The sequence below is a fragment of the Peromyscus leucopus genome, chromosome 2 (assembly GCF_004664715.2).
Source record: "Peromyscus leucopus breed LL Stock chromosome 2, UCI_PerLeu_2.1, whole genome shotgun sequence".
Classification (NCBI taxonomy): domain Eukaryota; kingdom Metazoa; phylum Chordata; class Mammalia; order Rodentia; family Cricetidae; genus Peromyscus; species Peromyscus leucopus.
In genome coordinates this window covers 132,688,836-132,703,235 of record NC_051064.1, presented here as the reverse complement: position 1 = coordinate 132,703,235, position 14,400 = coordinate 132,688,836, and the positions used below count along the sequence as shown (strand labels likewise).

Here is a 14,400-nt window from a genome sequence, read left to right as displayed (position 1 = left end):
TGTCTTCTGAGTGGATGTTATTTATATCCCTAGTCCTCATTATTAGTTGAGCTCAGCCATACTCAGAGATAAGACACATACCAGGTGATGGTGTATAATAACAAGAAAATCTCTCATGTACAGATATATGTCACAGATTCTTTCATCTTCAGACTAAGAATGAAAAGCTAGCACTGGAATTCATTCATTCATTCATTTATTTTTTGAGATAGGATTTCTCTGTGTAGCCCTGACTGTCCTGGAACTCGCTCTGTAGACCAGGCTGTCCTCGAACTCAGATATCCGCCTGCCTCTGCCTCCTGAGTGCTAAATGCCACCACCACCACCCAGCTGACTTGGAGATTTTAAAACTTAGATCATTCGATTTTGGTGTGGGGTTGCACAACACTCTGAATCTAGGAGTGATTTACACCTGCCTTGTTTCTTCTAGCCTAAGACTTATACTTCTTTACAGAGCAATGATTACTAAACACTACAAATATTACAAGCTTCCTTAAATGTGATGTGCCATTGGCTAGCATGCAGAGCATTTAGCTTCACAAGTCTGGATTTCCTGGATAACTTGGTAGTAAAGGAAATGGTATGTTTGGTGATGGATTTTCAGTCTTCATCCTTTATGGTACCAGATTTCCCTGTCTGAGAGTTAGAGAAGCCTTTGAGGCCCAGAAGTGGTAGCACTGGAACTTTCCAATCAAAAGCACAGCTGAACCTGAAGGGCTCAAAGCAGGGAGCCAGGGTATGTAAAAACAAGTGCTCCTTGACCCAGATCACTTAAACTCTTTGAGTGTCTAGTTAATAAAATGAGGACAGTCCATTCACTGGTTCAATAAATGTTTAATATGTCAGAACAAGAAGGACAATAGTCCTCTCCAGCTTGCAGTCTCCTGGATCCAGAATACAACAATTTGAGAGACTCAACCAGTCAACATTAGACAGGAGGCTGGCCACAGGGGCAAATGCTACAGAAAGTGCTGTGATTAAAACAGAGGAAGGAAGCCAGGCAGTGGTAGTCTGTGCACACATGTGCTCGGGAGGCAGAGGGAGGTGGATCTCTGAGTTTGAGGCCAGCCTAGTCTACAGAGCAAGTTCCAGGAAAGCCAGGGCTACAAAGAAACCCTGTCTCAACAAAAACCAAAACCAAAAACAGAGGAAGACTGTGTCAATGGGTTGTTTTAGGCAGTCAGGTGGTTCTCAAGGGTTTTATGACTTATACTGCAGAAATGTGCTCAGACCTGACAACAGTTGAGTGTTTATCTGCCTGCATGTGCTTCTTAGTTGATATTTTAGTCTCTAAGTAGTAGTATAATTAACACCTAACTGAGATCTTACTACGTCCTGAGTCCTGTATGTATTTTAATCAGCTAATCGATTAATTAATAAATTGTTACAATAACTCTATAAGGTGGGACTGTTGTCTTCCCTTCTCTTTTACACGGGACACAGTCTCATGTAGCTCAGGCTGGCCTCAAGCTTACTATGCAGTGGAGGCTAGCCTTGGATTTGTTACTTCAGCCGTCACTTCCCAAGCACTAGGGTTACAGGCATGTGACACCACTCCCAGCCTTTATTCTGTTTTTATGGGTTCAGAAACCGGGCACAAAGAAGGTCAAACAATTAGGGAGGGCTGAGACTGAGCACTGGACCCGAGCAGTCTGATTCCTGAGGCTGAGCTGAGACTGTGGACTGGCTTTGATTCCACCACCGTAGGCAGTCTAGCTGGCATGTGCAGGCTCTGATGTCACATTGCTTGGTTTCTGATCTCGGCAGGGCTAACCCTCTCCACTTTGGTTTCCTCTTCTCCAAAATGAAATAGCAGAACCTATCTTATCTTCTAAGCGTGTGCTTACAACAGAACCCTCTTTCTGCTCTGTGGGGAGGCAGCCCTGTTCACACACCAGCTTGGTGGGAAGTAGAAGGGTCAAGCAGCCTTTGAAACTTCTAGAGAGCAATGCACTCGTGTACACTTCTCAGAGCAACCCTAAATTCATCTGGAGACCAGACCGCGGAGGCTAGATTTTTTAAAATAATTTTGTGGATGCCAGGCAGAAATAGGAGAATCTTAAGTGAAGACAGAAGACAGGTGAAATCTTGGCTTGGTCTCAACTCTTAAGATTCCATTTCAGGTCTTACATCGCTGCCAGGAGAGGTAAAGTCTTACTGAATGTCAGGGTTGGAAGGGAGCCTAGAGATGGTCAAGCTAGGAGCTGGGTAAACTGAGGCTCAGAGAAGCGGAGTGACTTACCTGAGGTTATTAAGGGCACGGAGAGGGGGTTCTTTTGGGGTAGCCTGGCCAGCTCAGCAGCATCCATGCGGATTCTGCTTTTCCCGAGGCCCCCAGATCGCGGCCCCTTCACGGGCCCCCTCTCTGGGGAGGAAAGGTCTCACCCGCGTTCCGGGCACTAGCTTGCCCCATTCTCCACACGCGTGCTTCTGGAGCCCAGAACCCCGGGGCTCAAGCTCCAGACCGGGTTCGACTTGCGCGTGCGCACAGCCGCTAGACCCTTGTTTCCTCCCCCCTCCCTTCTCTTTTTCCTTCTCCCCCTCCCCTCTCCTTGCCGCTCTAGGGGAGGGGGAGGTAAGACGCGGGAGCCCGAACGGGGCCTCAGCCAATGCGCTGGCGGGCCGCGGGCCCGGCCCCCTCCTCCCTCCCGCGCGGCCCAATAGGAATTTACTACAATGTTGTGGCGAGCCGGGGGGGAGGGGCGCGGGCGGGCCGCGGGCCGCGCCGGCCTCGTCTCGCTGAGCAAAGGCGGGAGGGCGCGCGCCGGGGCTGCTCGCTCGCCCGCCCGCCCGCTCGCTCGCTCTCTTCCCTCGCTCCCTCCCTCCGCCGGCGGCTTTAGTCAGCCAGCCTGCAGCCCGCAGCCCGCGAGCCGCAGAGGGCCGGAGCCTCGGACACCGCCGCCGCCGCCGCCTGCCATTGTTCGTCCGGCTGAAGCTGCGGCTGGCGCGGGAGCCCCGGGCCGGAGCCACGGGTGAGGAGAGGCGGCCGCGCGCGCGCGCGCGAGCCGGTGGGGGGCGCGGCGCTGGCCCCGAGGGGACGGTCCGGGCGGCCGCGGCGCCACCTTCGCCGCCGCCGCCGCAGCCTTTGTCTCCAGCCCCCCTCCCTGCAGGCCCGGGAGCCGGGGCGCGGGCTGACGCGGGAGCCGGGGGGCTCGGGGCAGTTGGCGGCCTGAGGAGCCGCCGGGCCGGGGGCGGGGGCGCGCGGCGGCAGTGGCGCGGCGGCCGGGGCAGCGCGCGGGGCCGCGACGTCTCAAAGTTAAGCGTGGGCTGCCTTCCTGCGGAGGGGTCCTGGGTCCGGGCCGGCCTGTCAGTCACCGTGCGGTGGGCGGGCGCCCCGGCGGCAGGAAACCAGGTGGGCAGCGGAGCCGCGGCCCGCGGAGGGGCTGGGTGCCGCTGCGGAGCGGAGGAGTCCCTGGTGACGGGAAGCTGGGCAGACCGCACAAGTCAGGCAGCCTCCTCCGAGGGGGTGCGGAGCTTCGCAGCCAGCCCAGGCCTTCCCGCCAGAGACCCTGCATCTTTAAAAAAAAAAAAAAAAATCAGATCAAACCTCGGAGCCCTCTAGATCCAGTGCCTTCCTTCGTAATCTTCAGGGGCCCCAGCGAGCCAAGGGTTAAAGCTATTCTCTCAGCTCCGTGACCTCCTTTTTCAGTTCGCGCATCTGTCGGCTTGGAAATCTTTCCCTGGCTTGCTGGGCTGCCTGTACCTGTGGAGGTTCTGGAGCCAGGCTCACCCTCTGATGGCATCACCAGGCGGATCCTCCTGGAGGGTAGCTTCTGCCCAGACAGGGTCGTGCTCCCCGGGGACAGGCGGTCACTGCAGAGAGAAAGTGATCTGACATGAAACAAATCGCTGACGGGCTGGTTTCGGGTCACACTGCAGCAACTGTCGTCCTGTTGTTCCGTGAACTGTACCCACCATAAATGTGGAGACTTGGGTGTTTTTGTTTTTGTTTGTGTTTTTTTTTTTTTTCGGAGATGCTGAGGGTTTTTTTTTTTTTTTTTTTTTTTTTTTTTTTTTTGTTTTTCTTTTAAAATTTGGTAGTCTGGGTGATTTCACAGCTACTATTTTGTTCCCTCTGTTTCTAGGGAAAATTGCAAGAACTAGTTACCTTTGTGTCTGGAGTGCTATTATAGTGGGTCCGTACACTCTTGGGATCTACTGTTCTTGATGTAGTTGCTCGTTACTTCTTTCCCTGTTCTTAGTCTGGTAAAAAAAAAATCAGTTGGTTTGATTCCTTTAGTGAAGCAGGATATGTACATCCTTTATGTTATTTTTCTCATCGTAATTTTGCTCCTTTTTGAAGAAGTTTGTACTCTTCACTTTCCTTACCTTTTCTTTTTCCTCTTTTTGTTTTTGTTTTTTTGAAACAGGGTCTCTCTATGTAGCTTTGACTGTCCTGGAACTCACTATGTAGACCAGGCTGGCCTCCAACTTAAGAGAGATCGCCTGCTGCTTCCTCCTGAGTGTTGGAATTAAAGGCGTTTGACACTGCAGCTGGCCACTTTCCTTTTCTATAAGTTGAAAACAATAAATTCTTTGCCAGCTGTAAACTTAGTTTCCTGAAGTGTTAGTATAAATTATGTAGAGTCCATAATAAATATTAGGTACACAGTAACCACTCAATAAATGACAACCAGAGAATGCTTGCCTGGATTTCATGAGGACCTACGCTTGATTCTTCAATATCATGAAGGAAAAAAAAAATGGATTTAATAAGTTGAATATCAGATTGCTTTAGAATCAAAATGCTAAATCAGAGTGTTTTTTAATAAGTTTATGATTAAGATAAAGATAGCTATTGTTCGGATGCCTGGGGATAGAAGTACTGTATGTCTTTGCGATTTTAAAAAGTAAAGCCAATATTGGCCCTAGGCTCAGCATAGTAACCTGATTTTTCTACTAATGAAACCATGCTTTTCCCCCTCACTATAAAATTAAGTTCAGGCTTAGAAGTAAATACTTAAAATCTTTAGACCTCACTAAAATTCTTTCAGCATTATAGCAATGTTTTATACCAAATGGGTACATTCTTGTGTTCAGCTCGAGTTTAAATTTTTCATTGGTCTTTTTGAATTTTATTTTTTTCAGAGCTGAGGACCAAACCCAATGCCTTGTGCATGCTAGGCAAGCTCTCTACTAGTGAGCTAAATCTCCAACCCCTACTTTTATTTAAAATTTTTTTATTTATATGTATGGGTGTTTTGGCTGCATGTACATTTATGCAAGTGCATGCCTGTTGCTTGTGGAGGCTAGAAGAGGGCATCAAATCCCTTGGAACTGGAGTTACAGTTGTGAGCCACCACATGGGTGCTGGAAATTGAACCCAGATCCTTTTCAAGAGGAGTCAGAGCACTTACCTGCTAAGCCCCTCTCCAGCCTCCTTTCCTTTCCTTTCCTTCTCTTTCTTTCTTTCTTTCTTTCTTTCTTTCTTTTTTTTTTTTTTTTTTTTTTTTTTTTTTTTTTTTTTTTTCTTCTTCTTTTTTTTTTTTTAAAGACAGTCTTGCTATGTAGCTCGGTCTAATCCTCAAATTCAAGATACTTCTGCCTCAGCTTCCCAATGCTGGGATTATGAAAATGTGTGTGCCATCATCACACCTGGCTCAACTTTAATGAAACTGAAAATTACATATCCAGCTTTCCATCATCTCATTCCTTAGTTCACGGTTGGTCAGTGTGTATAGCTGTTTTGAAATGGTGTGGTTGCATAGTTCAGGCTGATCTTAAACTCACTGTGTTGCCCATAGTGGCCTTGAATTGCTGATAGTTGGCCTCAGCCTCTTTAATAGGATTATAGGCAGAGGCCACTACACCTAGGGGTTTATAGTCTTTAAAATTATTCCATGTCTGTGAATATTTTGCCTGCATGTGTGTGTGTGCCTTTGGAAGCCAGGAGAGGGGTGTCAGATCCCCTGGAACTGGAGTTACAGATAGTTGTTAGCCATCATGTGAGTACTAGAACTTGAACTCGTGTCTTCTGCAAGAGCAACAAGTACTCTTAAAGCACTGAGCCATCTCTCTGGTCCCGGAATTTATGATCTTTATTTCAAGCAAATTCGTACTCTTGAAAAGTCCACTTAAGATGACATTTGTTTTGCTTTCTTCCTGTTCCTAAGAAAGCTTCAGAGTTAAATTGTTTATGAGGGACATTGTCTAAAAGTCACTAGATTCTTGAGTTTTCTGCAGGTACTTTTAATATGCTTGTCATTGATCGTGATCTAGAATATTCTGCCTATAGATTTTGGTGGGATGGGTAGAGTTTTCCCGTTATTTTTGAATAAACAGAATTGGTGACCATGACTTGATTTCATAGCTTTAAGATGTCAGTGGCTGTCAGGGCCTGGGTTTGGTTCTGAAATGAAGAGTAGCATATGTTTAGACCGCAGTCTGTTTCCTTGCCTGCTAAGCACAGGCTGGTGGTGCTCCCTGCTAGTAGTGCTGCCAGCGTCGTTTTCCGAGAGTCTTTACTGGGCTTACGATTGCTCAAGTGCACGTTCAGATGTGGCTTCATCACCACTTCTGAAGGACTTGTTTTTCCCCCCAATTGCTTGGGCATGGCATCGGTCACCTTATTTTGTTTGTGAGTTAAGCATTAATAATTTCAGCTACTCTTTTCTTATGAACAACTTTGCCTTTTTCTCTGGCTGAAATCTGCGACGATGAAATTTTGACAAGGATTTCCCCCATATTGATCAATTCCAGGCATTATTTATAAAGTAATCCGGAATCACTAGAAGGTAATTGCTGCATCCGTGACAGTTTACAGCTAGAGGGGAGGCCGGTGCCAAGTCTGTGTGTCACTTTTGTTGTCAGTTACAGTTCTTGATGTGTGACCTACACGGTGGCTTTACCGTGTGCTCTTTGTATGAGCGAGTTCATGGCGCGTTAGGTAAAAGGCAGTTTAACAAATCCTCTGGAGAGCACACCGAGTTAGATTAGTATGTTGCTTTCCTCTGCTGCTATTTAATGAATGCACAGTGAGAAGGATAAAGGGGAAACTATAGCAGTGAGTACTGTTCAGAATTTAGAGGCTCGAGAAAGGAGAACACGAGTGATGATCTCATTTAGAACAATCTTGCTGATGCTTCAAATACCAGTTTTAGAAAAGTGTAGTGGGAGAATCAGATTATGATTAAAGTTTGTTTTCACTTATTTTTCTGAGTTTTTTTTGTTTTTGTTTTTGAGACAGGGTTTTTCTATGTAGCCTGACTGTCCTGGAACTAGTTATGTAGACCAGGCTGGCTTCGAACTCACAGAGATCTGCCTGCCTCTGCCTCCTGAGTGCTGGGATTAAAGGTGTGTGCCACTACTGCCTGGCTTGAATTGTTTTTATTTAAATAAGATTCTAAATATCTTGAAGTATTTAGAAAAATAGGTAATTATTTGGGAATAAGAAAATACTCTGTGACTAGTATAATGCTAAGAATGGCTTGAGCGGACTTTAATATCTCTAACTCGTTCATCACCAATGTCTCCCAAAGTAATTGAAAATAAATAGGAATCCTGAATAGAGATATTAGAAGTGTGATGTGCAAACATTCCCTTTCTCTTTACAGTCAGATTGTTACCTTTAATGTCTGTTCATTATAGAAATTCTAGCATCATGTTCACTTTATTATATTTAAAATTTTATGTGTATGAGTGTTTGCCTGCATGTATGTACATGTACCATATGTATGCCTGGTGCTCACCGGGGCCAGAAGAGGAATTGGATCCCCTGGACCTGGAGTAACATGTGTTGTGAGGTGCTGTGTGGGTGCTGGGAGCCAAACCAGAATCCACTGTAAGAACAGTCAATGCTTTTAACCACTAAGCCATCTCTCCAGCCCCTCATTTTTCTATTCTATTTTTTATTTTACTATTTCATTTATGAAATTCAGTTCTGTTCTTTTCAGTTGTCTATTATATTCAAGATAAATCCATGTGGATTAAACTTTGATTGTTAATTGGATTCTTATTCTTCACTTTCCATGGCTATAGATTCTTTGAGTTATGTCCTTTCAGTTAATCTAGGCTCTTACCAGTCATTCTTGATTCCCAGTGTGATTGCTTTCTATAAAGATTAGAATAGTTTTTTAGCCGTGTGACTTGCAGTGTAGACATGGTTACAGGAATGAATTGGTTACAGGAATTGGCAGAGTGAATCTGAAGGGGAAAGATTGCCTGATGAAATGGGTAAGAACTATAACTGTGAGTTTATGTTGATAAAATAGGTTGGAAAATAATCAGTAGCTGCTTTATAATTTGCTCTCTCTACTGTGGCATTTGTGTGGGTTCTGAGGATCCAAACTCAGGTCCTTTTGCTTATGGCGAGGGCTTCAATCAGGAAGCCCTCTCCCCAGCCTTGGCGCGTTTGCTTATTTACCAGATACGTCATATGAAGCTGGTGCTCACAGTGAAACCTTAAGGGTGTGTGTGAGGAAGCACTTTATAAAGAAATGCTGTTTTGAGGGGTGGGAGGAGGGAAGAGAAGGGGATCTGTGGTCGGTAGGTAAAATGAATTAATTAAAAAAATGCTATTTTTGACTTGTGTGTCAAGTATATGTTTTACTTTTTTATTTATTTTTATTTTATTTTTTTGAGACAGGGTTTCTCTGTAAGTATGTGTTTTAATTTGACAGTTTGAAGTGCTACATGCATTCATGTGAAGGGTATTTCACCTTGGTAATGCACTAGGTACATGTTGTTGATATTCACTCCCTCCTGCACCCTTAGTTTTTGGCCATATGGACACACAGGCAGAACTGTCAAAGGCTCCAAGGATTTAAGCCCTCAAATTTTACCTGGCAACCATTTCAGCATGCAAGAGGGACACATGAAGGCAGCTTTCCAGTGAAGGCTTTCTCCTTCCTTTTTCCCTTTCTCTCTACCACCCACTTGCTGTTTCTTGCCCATTCTCTCTTTTTAAAAAAAATGATTCAGAGAATTGACACTGTTGCTAGCTTACTACCGGCAGAGTCCTGCCAATCCTAATAGTATTATGTAATTACATAAACCTTTTTTGCATGGTATCATATGATATTGTATATATGTCCTCCCACACATGTGTCTTTAGAGTAATTTTTTTTCCATCTGGTATTGGAATGAGCTCTTTGTTAGGTTATTTTTAAATCTTCCAGCTTTCTTGGCATCCTCAACACTCAAAATAACACAATTGCTCTGGGAGGCGAGAACATCCACAGAGTCTATTAGTAGCTTTTTCAGTGGAAATGGAAGCAGTATTTTATTTTTAAAATCATACCCTGTGTTCCTTATAGGCAAAACACACGCATTTTATGTTTCCATAGTCTCCGATAATTTTGTTAGGTAGAAAAAAGTCAGTTGTTACCAAGTAGATACAGGAGGTGTACTTCAGGCAAGGAAATGATTCCAAAGATATTTTAGTCCCTGAAGGTTTATTGGTGTTCTTTTGAGCTTTTGCTGCATTTGCATATTTGCCAGATACGTCATATGATCCTGGTACTCCCAGTAAGACAGTCAGCTTCTAGAAAGCAGAGCATTATCAGTGTGCCTTTCCTGCACCTCCCTCCCCCAGTGCAGATAGGGCTTAGTGCATAGCAAGATTTACAACATAGGGTGCATACTATGATGTGAATGTCAGGATAATTAAGATTTATGATCTGTGTTGTAATTGTTTTTAAGATTCATATTTCCTTCCTTCGTTCCTTTGTTCCTTCGTTCTTGTTCCTTCGTTCGTTCGTTCGTTCGTTCGTTCGTTCCTTCCTTCCTTCCTTCTTTTCCTCCTTCCTCTATCCTTCTGTATGATATTTTCTTGGAAAGAAAGTTGAAGAAGTCTTGGTACTTTATACTACCAAAACATTTTGGTATACATTTTTGAAGAATAAAGCTATTATCTTACATAAGCATAACACATGGTTATATACCTAAGACAGTAACAGTCAATACTCAGCCCAAATTTACATGTCCCCAGTTAGGTTTAATTTTTTTTCATTTATTGGTGATGTGCATATCTATGTTTATGTGTGGGTGCATGTATAAAGGTGAGAAGACAACTTTGTGGAGTCAGTTCTCTCTTTTTTTCACCTTATGTAGTTTCCAGGGATTGAACTCAGGTTGTCAGACTTGCATGCAAGTGCCTTTATCCATTGAGCTGTCTCAGCAGCCCTGCTTAGATTTCTAAATGTAAATATTTGGTCGTATCTCCTCCATTTCCTTTACTCTAGAACAGTACTTACCCCCTACTTGTCATTAATTTTGATAAGTCCCGGTGCCAGCTGATTGTAGAATGTTCTATTCTGAATTTGCCTGATTGTTCCCTTGAGATTTTGTTTAATTTGTTCTTCTATTTGCTTTGTTTCCTATAAACTGAAAATTTATCTCTGTAGGTTTGATTAGACACAGGTTAAACATTTTTTGGCAAGACTTCTGCATGATGTTGTGTTCTTCATTTTGAATCAAACCAGGAAGTTCATAATGTCAGGCTGATCCACAATTAGTGTTGCTAATCTGGTCACCTAGTTAAAGTGGTAACCACAGATTTCCGTGTAGTGGTGTACATTTTTAGTATTTGTGGAGAAACCTTGACATTGTAAATATCCTGTTCCCAATTACCTTTTCCCATTGGCTTTAGGCATCTATGGATCCTTGGGGGTTTACATATGTTATTAGCTCTCGGAAACAAATCTGGAAGATTTAAATTAGGAAAGAAAAGAAAGATAATGAGCTCCCTTTGCTGTTCTAGTACACAGGTTTCCCTGGGCTAAATCTGATTTCTTACATTCCTCTCCACCATTTGTTCCTAAAATTAGACTTACAGGACTATATTTTATTAGGCGTGGAACATAACCACTGGGGTTCCTAACACATGGGCCTAAATATTCTCAAGATGTGGCATGAGGGTGTGTTTTTCTCTGGAGCTGGGTTCACAGGTGGGTGTGAGCTGTCTGACAAGATGCTGGGAGCTAAACTTAGTGCTCTTAACCACTGAGCTATCTGTCCAGCTCCTAGGCATTTTGTTCTTGGTTTTGTGTGTGTGTGTGTGTGTGTGTGTATGTATATGTATGTATGTGGTGCTGAAGATCAAACCTCGAGCATCTTGTGCATGCTAGGCAAGCAGTCCACCTTTGAAGTATATCCCCAGTTATTGATGTTTTGTTTTGAGACAGGGCTATGTAGCCCAGGCTGGTCTTGACCTCTGATCCTTCTGCCCATCAATCACCCTGAGTACTGGGATTATAGGGAAACACTGCCACTACACCTTGCCTATAGGTTACATTTTAGTGAGAGTGTACAGATAAATATGCACGTCATTGGATTTTACTGAGGAATGGGGAAGTGGAGTAAGGGGACAAAGACTAAGGTTGAGGGGTTAATATTTTAGATCATAGTGGTCAGAGATGGCCTTTCTGACAAGGTGATTTTGAGCAGAATTCTGAAGGAAGTAAGGAGTATCTGGAGGACCAGCAGTGTAGGCAACATGAACTGTGGTTTTTACAGTTTAATTTATTTGTGTGTGTGTGTGTATGTGTGTGTGTGTGTGTGTGTGTGTGTGTACATACATACATAAACACCAGCAAATGTCATTGTGTGGTTGTGGAGGTCAGGTTCTCTCTTTCTACCATGGGTTCTTGTGATCAAGCCCAGGTTATCAGGTGGAGCCATCTCACCTCCATGTTTGGTGTGTTTGAGAAACATTGAGTTGGTGAGCACAGTGAGTCAGAATGATGTAGGGTTGGAGTTGAGTTCAAATAGGTCAGAGGTATAAATACACCTTCCAGTACTTTGTGTTAATGTCTTCATATGTTACTGTGAGCCTGGGACGGGGGATCTTGGAAGAATTTTGAGAAGAGGAATAGTGTACTCATTCATTCGTTGCATATTAATTATCTATTATGAGCAGAGTCCTGTGAATAATGTGATCATAAAAGAATGTAGATGGCATGATCCTGCCTAAAGGAGATTAATGATTTGGTATTAGTAGGACTAATTGGGCCCACAAGTGTAGGAGTGGTTCTGTCGTGGAAGGCAAATACTTATGGAAAAAGCAGAATCAACCTGTATTTACATTCTGGCTCTTCTCTGTGGTTTAACATATATCCCCAATAGTATTTACTGGGTCTATTTAGTATGCTAGGTAAATAATGTCAGCATTCATTGATGATTTAGTGTGACCCAGGCTCTGTGCTGGGTACTTTGTAGATATAATATAGATGTTAAAGAATGTGGGCTTTGGGGTTGAATGCTTTGTTTTCAATTCTAGTTGTGCCACTCTTTAAGTAGTGGCCATGGGCAAGTTAATTCATATTTGTAACATTTTATTCATTCTATAATGTGGGGATACTATACCTCTAATGTTGTTATGATGATTAAATGAGCTAAATGTAGGAAGTTAAGTATATGCATATTTCTTTTTTTTTTTTTTGAGGTGCTGGCACATGCTAGGCAAGCACCCTACTGTGAGCCATATCCTTACTACTATGTGAAGTACTTAGAGTCATGCCAACACCAGATGCATGGTCATCATGATGATTTTCATAGTTAAGCCTCATCACAGGTCATTGGAGTGTTATTAATCCTACTTTTACATTTTAGGTAACGAGTTAAAAGTTAAGTAACTTGTTCAAAAGTTCACAAGTGAAAATTGGCTTCAAGAGAGAAGTCTTTCCTGGGACCCTTTGCTTGTTCAGCATGCCCATGAGCAGTGGGGGATAGGAATTTTGATGTAAACTCTCTCCTGTCACAACTGATGAGTTCTTAATAATTGTTATCTTGTGAAAGTACTTTTCTGTGCTTGTACTCGTCACGTAAAATGAGATCACATCCACATTTCTGGTAATACATGCATAGTATGTGCCCATCACACAGAGATATTAGATAAATGCTAATTCTCTTTCCCTTTGATAAAATATGACCTCATTGACATAAAGGGGAATCAACTCTGTTTTTTTGTTTTTTGTTTCAGTGGCTGGCTTTCCTTCCCTCCCTCCCTCCATCCCTCCCTTCCTCCCTTTCTTCTCTCGCTCCCTTCCTTCCTTTCTGGCAAAGTTTCATGTAACCTCAGGCTGGCCTTGAAACTTGCTATGTAGTTGAGGGTGTCTTTGAACTCCTGATTTCTTGCCTTCATTTCTCAAATGCTGGGATTGCAGGTGTTTGCCATCATTCTAGGCTCTACATACATACATACATACATACATACACACATACATACATACACACACACTCTCTAGTCTCCTCTTTTAAATATTTTTATTAGTTTATTATTACTGTAGTTTTTTTTTTGTGTGTGTACACATATATACACGTGTACATGTGTATGGTGTTTGCATGTGTGGAGACCAGAAGCAATCTTTGTGGTATTGGTTCTCTTTCCATCTTTATATGGGTTCTCGGATTGAGCTCAGGTTGCCAGGTTTGTGTAGAATGTGTACCCACTGAGACATCTCGTTTTTGTGTCTTACTTGTACCTGTTTCTACTGAAATTGGATATCTGTATAATTGCTATATGTAAATATGTAATACAGTTATATAGAAAGCATCAGTTTTGTCTAGTGTTGGTTGTTGGATTTGATTCAGACTCATACTGAAATGTTTAAGCTTTCATTTGAGTGTTAGCCTGTGCATGAGTTTTCTAAAGACCCATTTCACAGCAAGTCTGGCTTCATAGCTTCATTTCCGGGTTGGTAGGAAGGACATAGTTATGTGGTTGGTGTCCCATTGTTGCTTTTATCTTTTGAAGCAGATGTGAAAGTAAACGTACACATTTGAAAAACAGGAAGGGCTTTGCTTTGGGAGGGTGTTTTTCAAGGCAGCTTTTACTCAAGCCACTTAAACTCTTAAGAGTCTCAAATCTTTTTAGGAAGACACAGTACCTCATTTTTGTAAGTAAATATTTAAAAAATGCAGTTTAATCAAATCATGAACGTACATATACTTTTGCTTTTTACACATTTTGGAGAAGTATTGCTGTTCCTGTTTTTAGTTGAAACAGAGAACCGAGACTGTTCTTCATAGTGCTGACTATCAAACTCAAGAGCCTCTTCTGCTGAGCACAATGCCTGGTTCTCTGCCTCTGAGCTGTGTTCCTGCCCTCGATTATGTTAGAGTCGCCCTAATCCTGGGTTCTCTTTCTGTTTGGAGGAACTCTCAACAAAGAAATTTGTGGAGTTTTTTGACTCTTGAGGATCTCAGTTCTAGTAGCATTGTCCTTGAGCTTAAAGGACAGCACTTAAGACAATGTTTTTCTACTTCAGGTCTTTGTTCCTTATATAGGGAATAACACATACTGAATGCTAGCTGTAAATCAGGCACTACCCTGCACATCTCCTGGACTAATTAAATATTCTTTTTTTTTTTTTGAGACAGGGCCTCACTATGTAGCCTGCCTTGTCTGGAACTTACTGTGTAAACCAGGCTGGCCTCAAATTCACAGATCTCCCTGCCTCT

General features: G+C 43.1%; 1 protein-coding gene across 35 annotated transcripts in view; it reads left to right on the top strand.

Annotated features, from left to right (window-relative positions):
- The window catches only part of Epb41 (erythrocyte membrane protein band 4.1), a 160,506-nt gene that overhangs the window by 23,346 nt on the left and 122,760 nt on the right, over positions 1-14,400 (top strand). For 2 of the 35 annotated variants that reach the window (XM_037203007.1, XM_037203005.1), the window contains exon 1: positions 2,820-2,972. The exons of 23 other annotated variants lie outside the window; for them this stretch is intronic. The gene's annotated coding sequence lies outside the window, so the exon portion shown is untranslated. Of the gene's footprint in view, positions 1-2,766; positions 2,973-14,400 lie in introns of those variants that run through there. 10 more of the 35 variants (XM_037203006.1, XM_037203004.1, XM_028887628.2 and 7 more) reach the window with 9 other exon arrangements.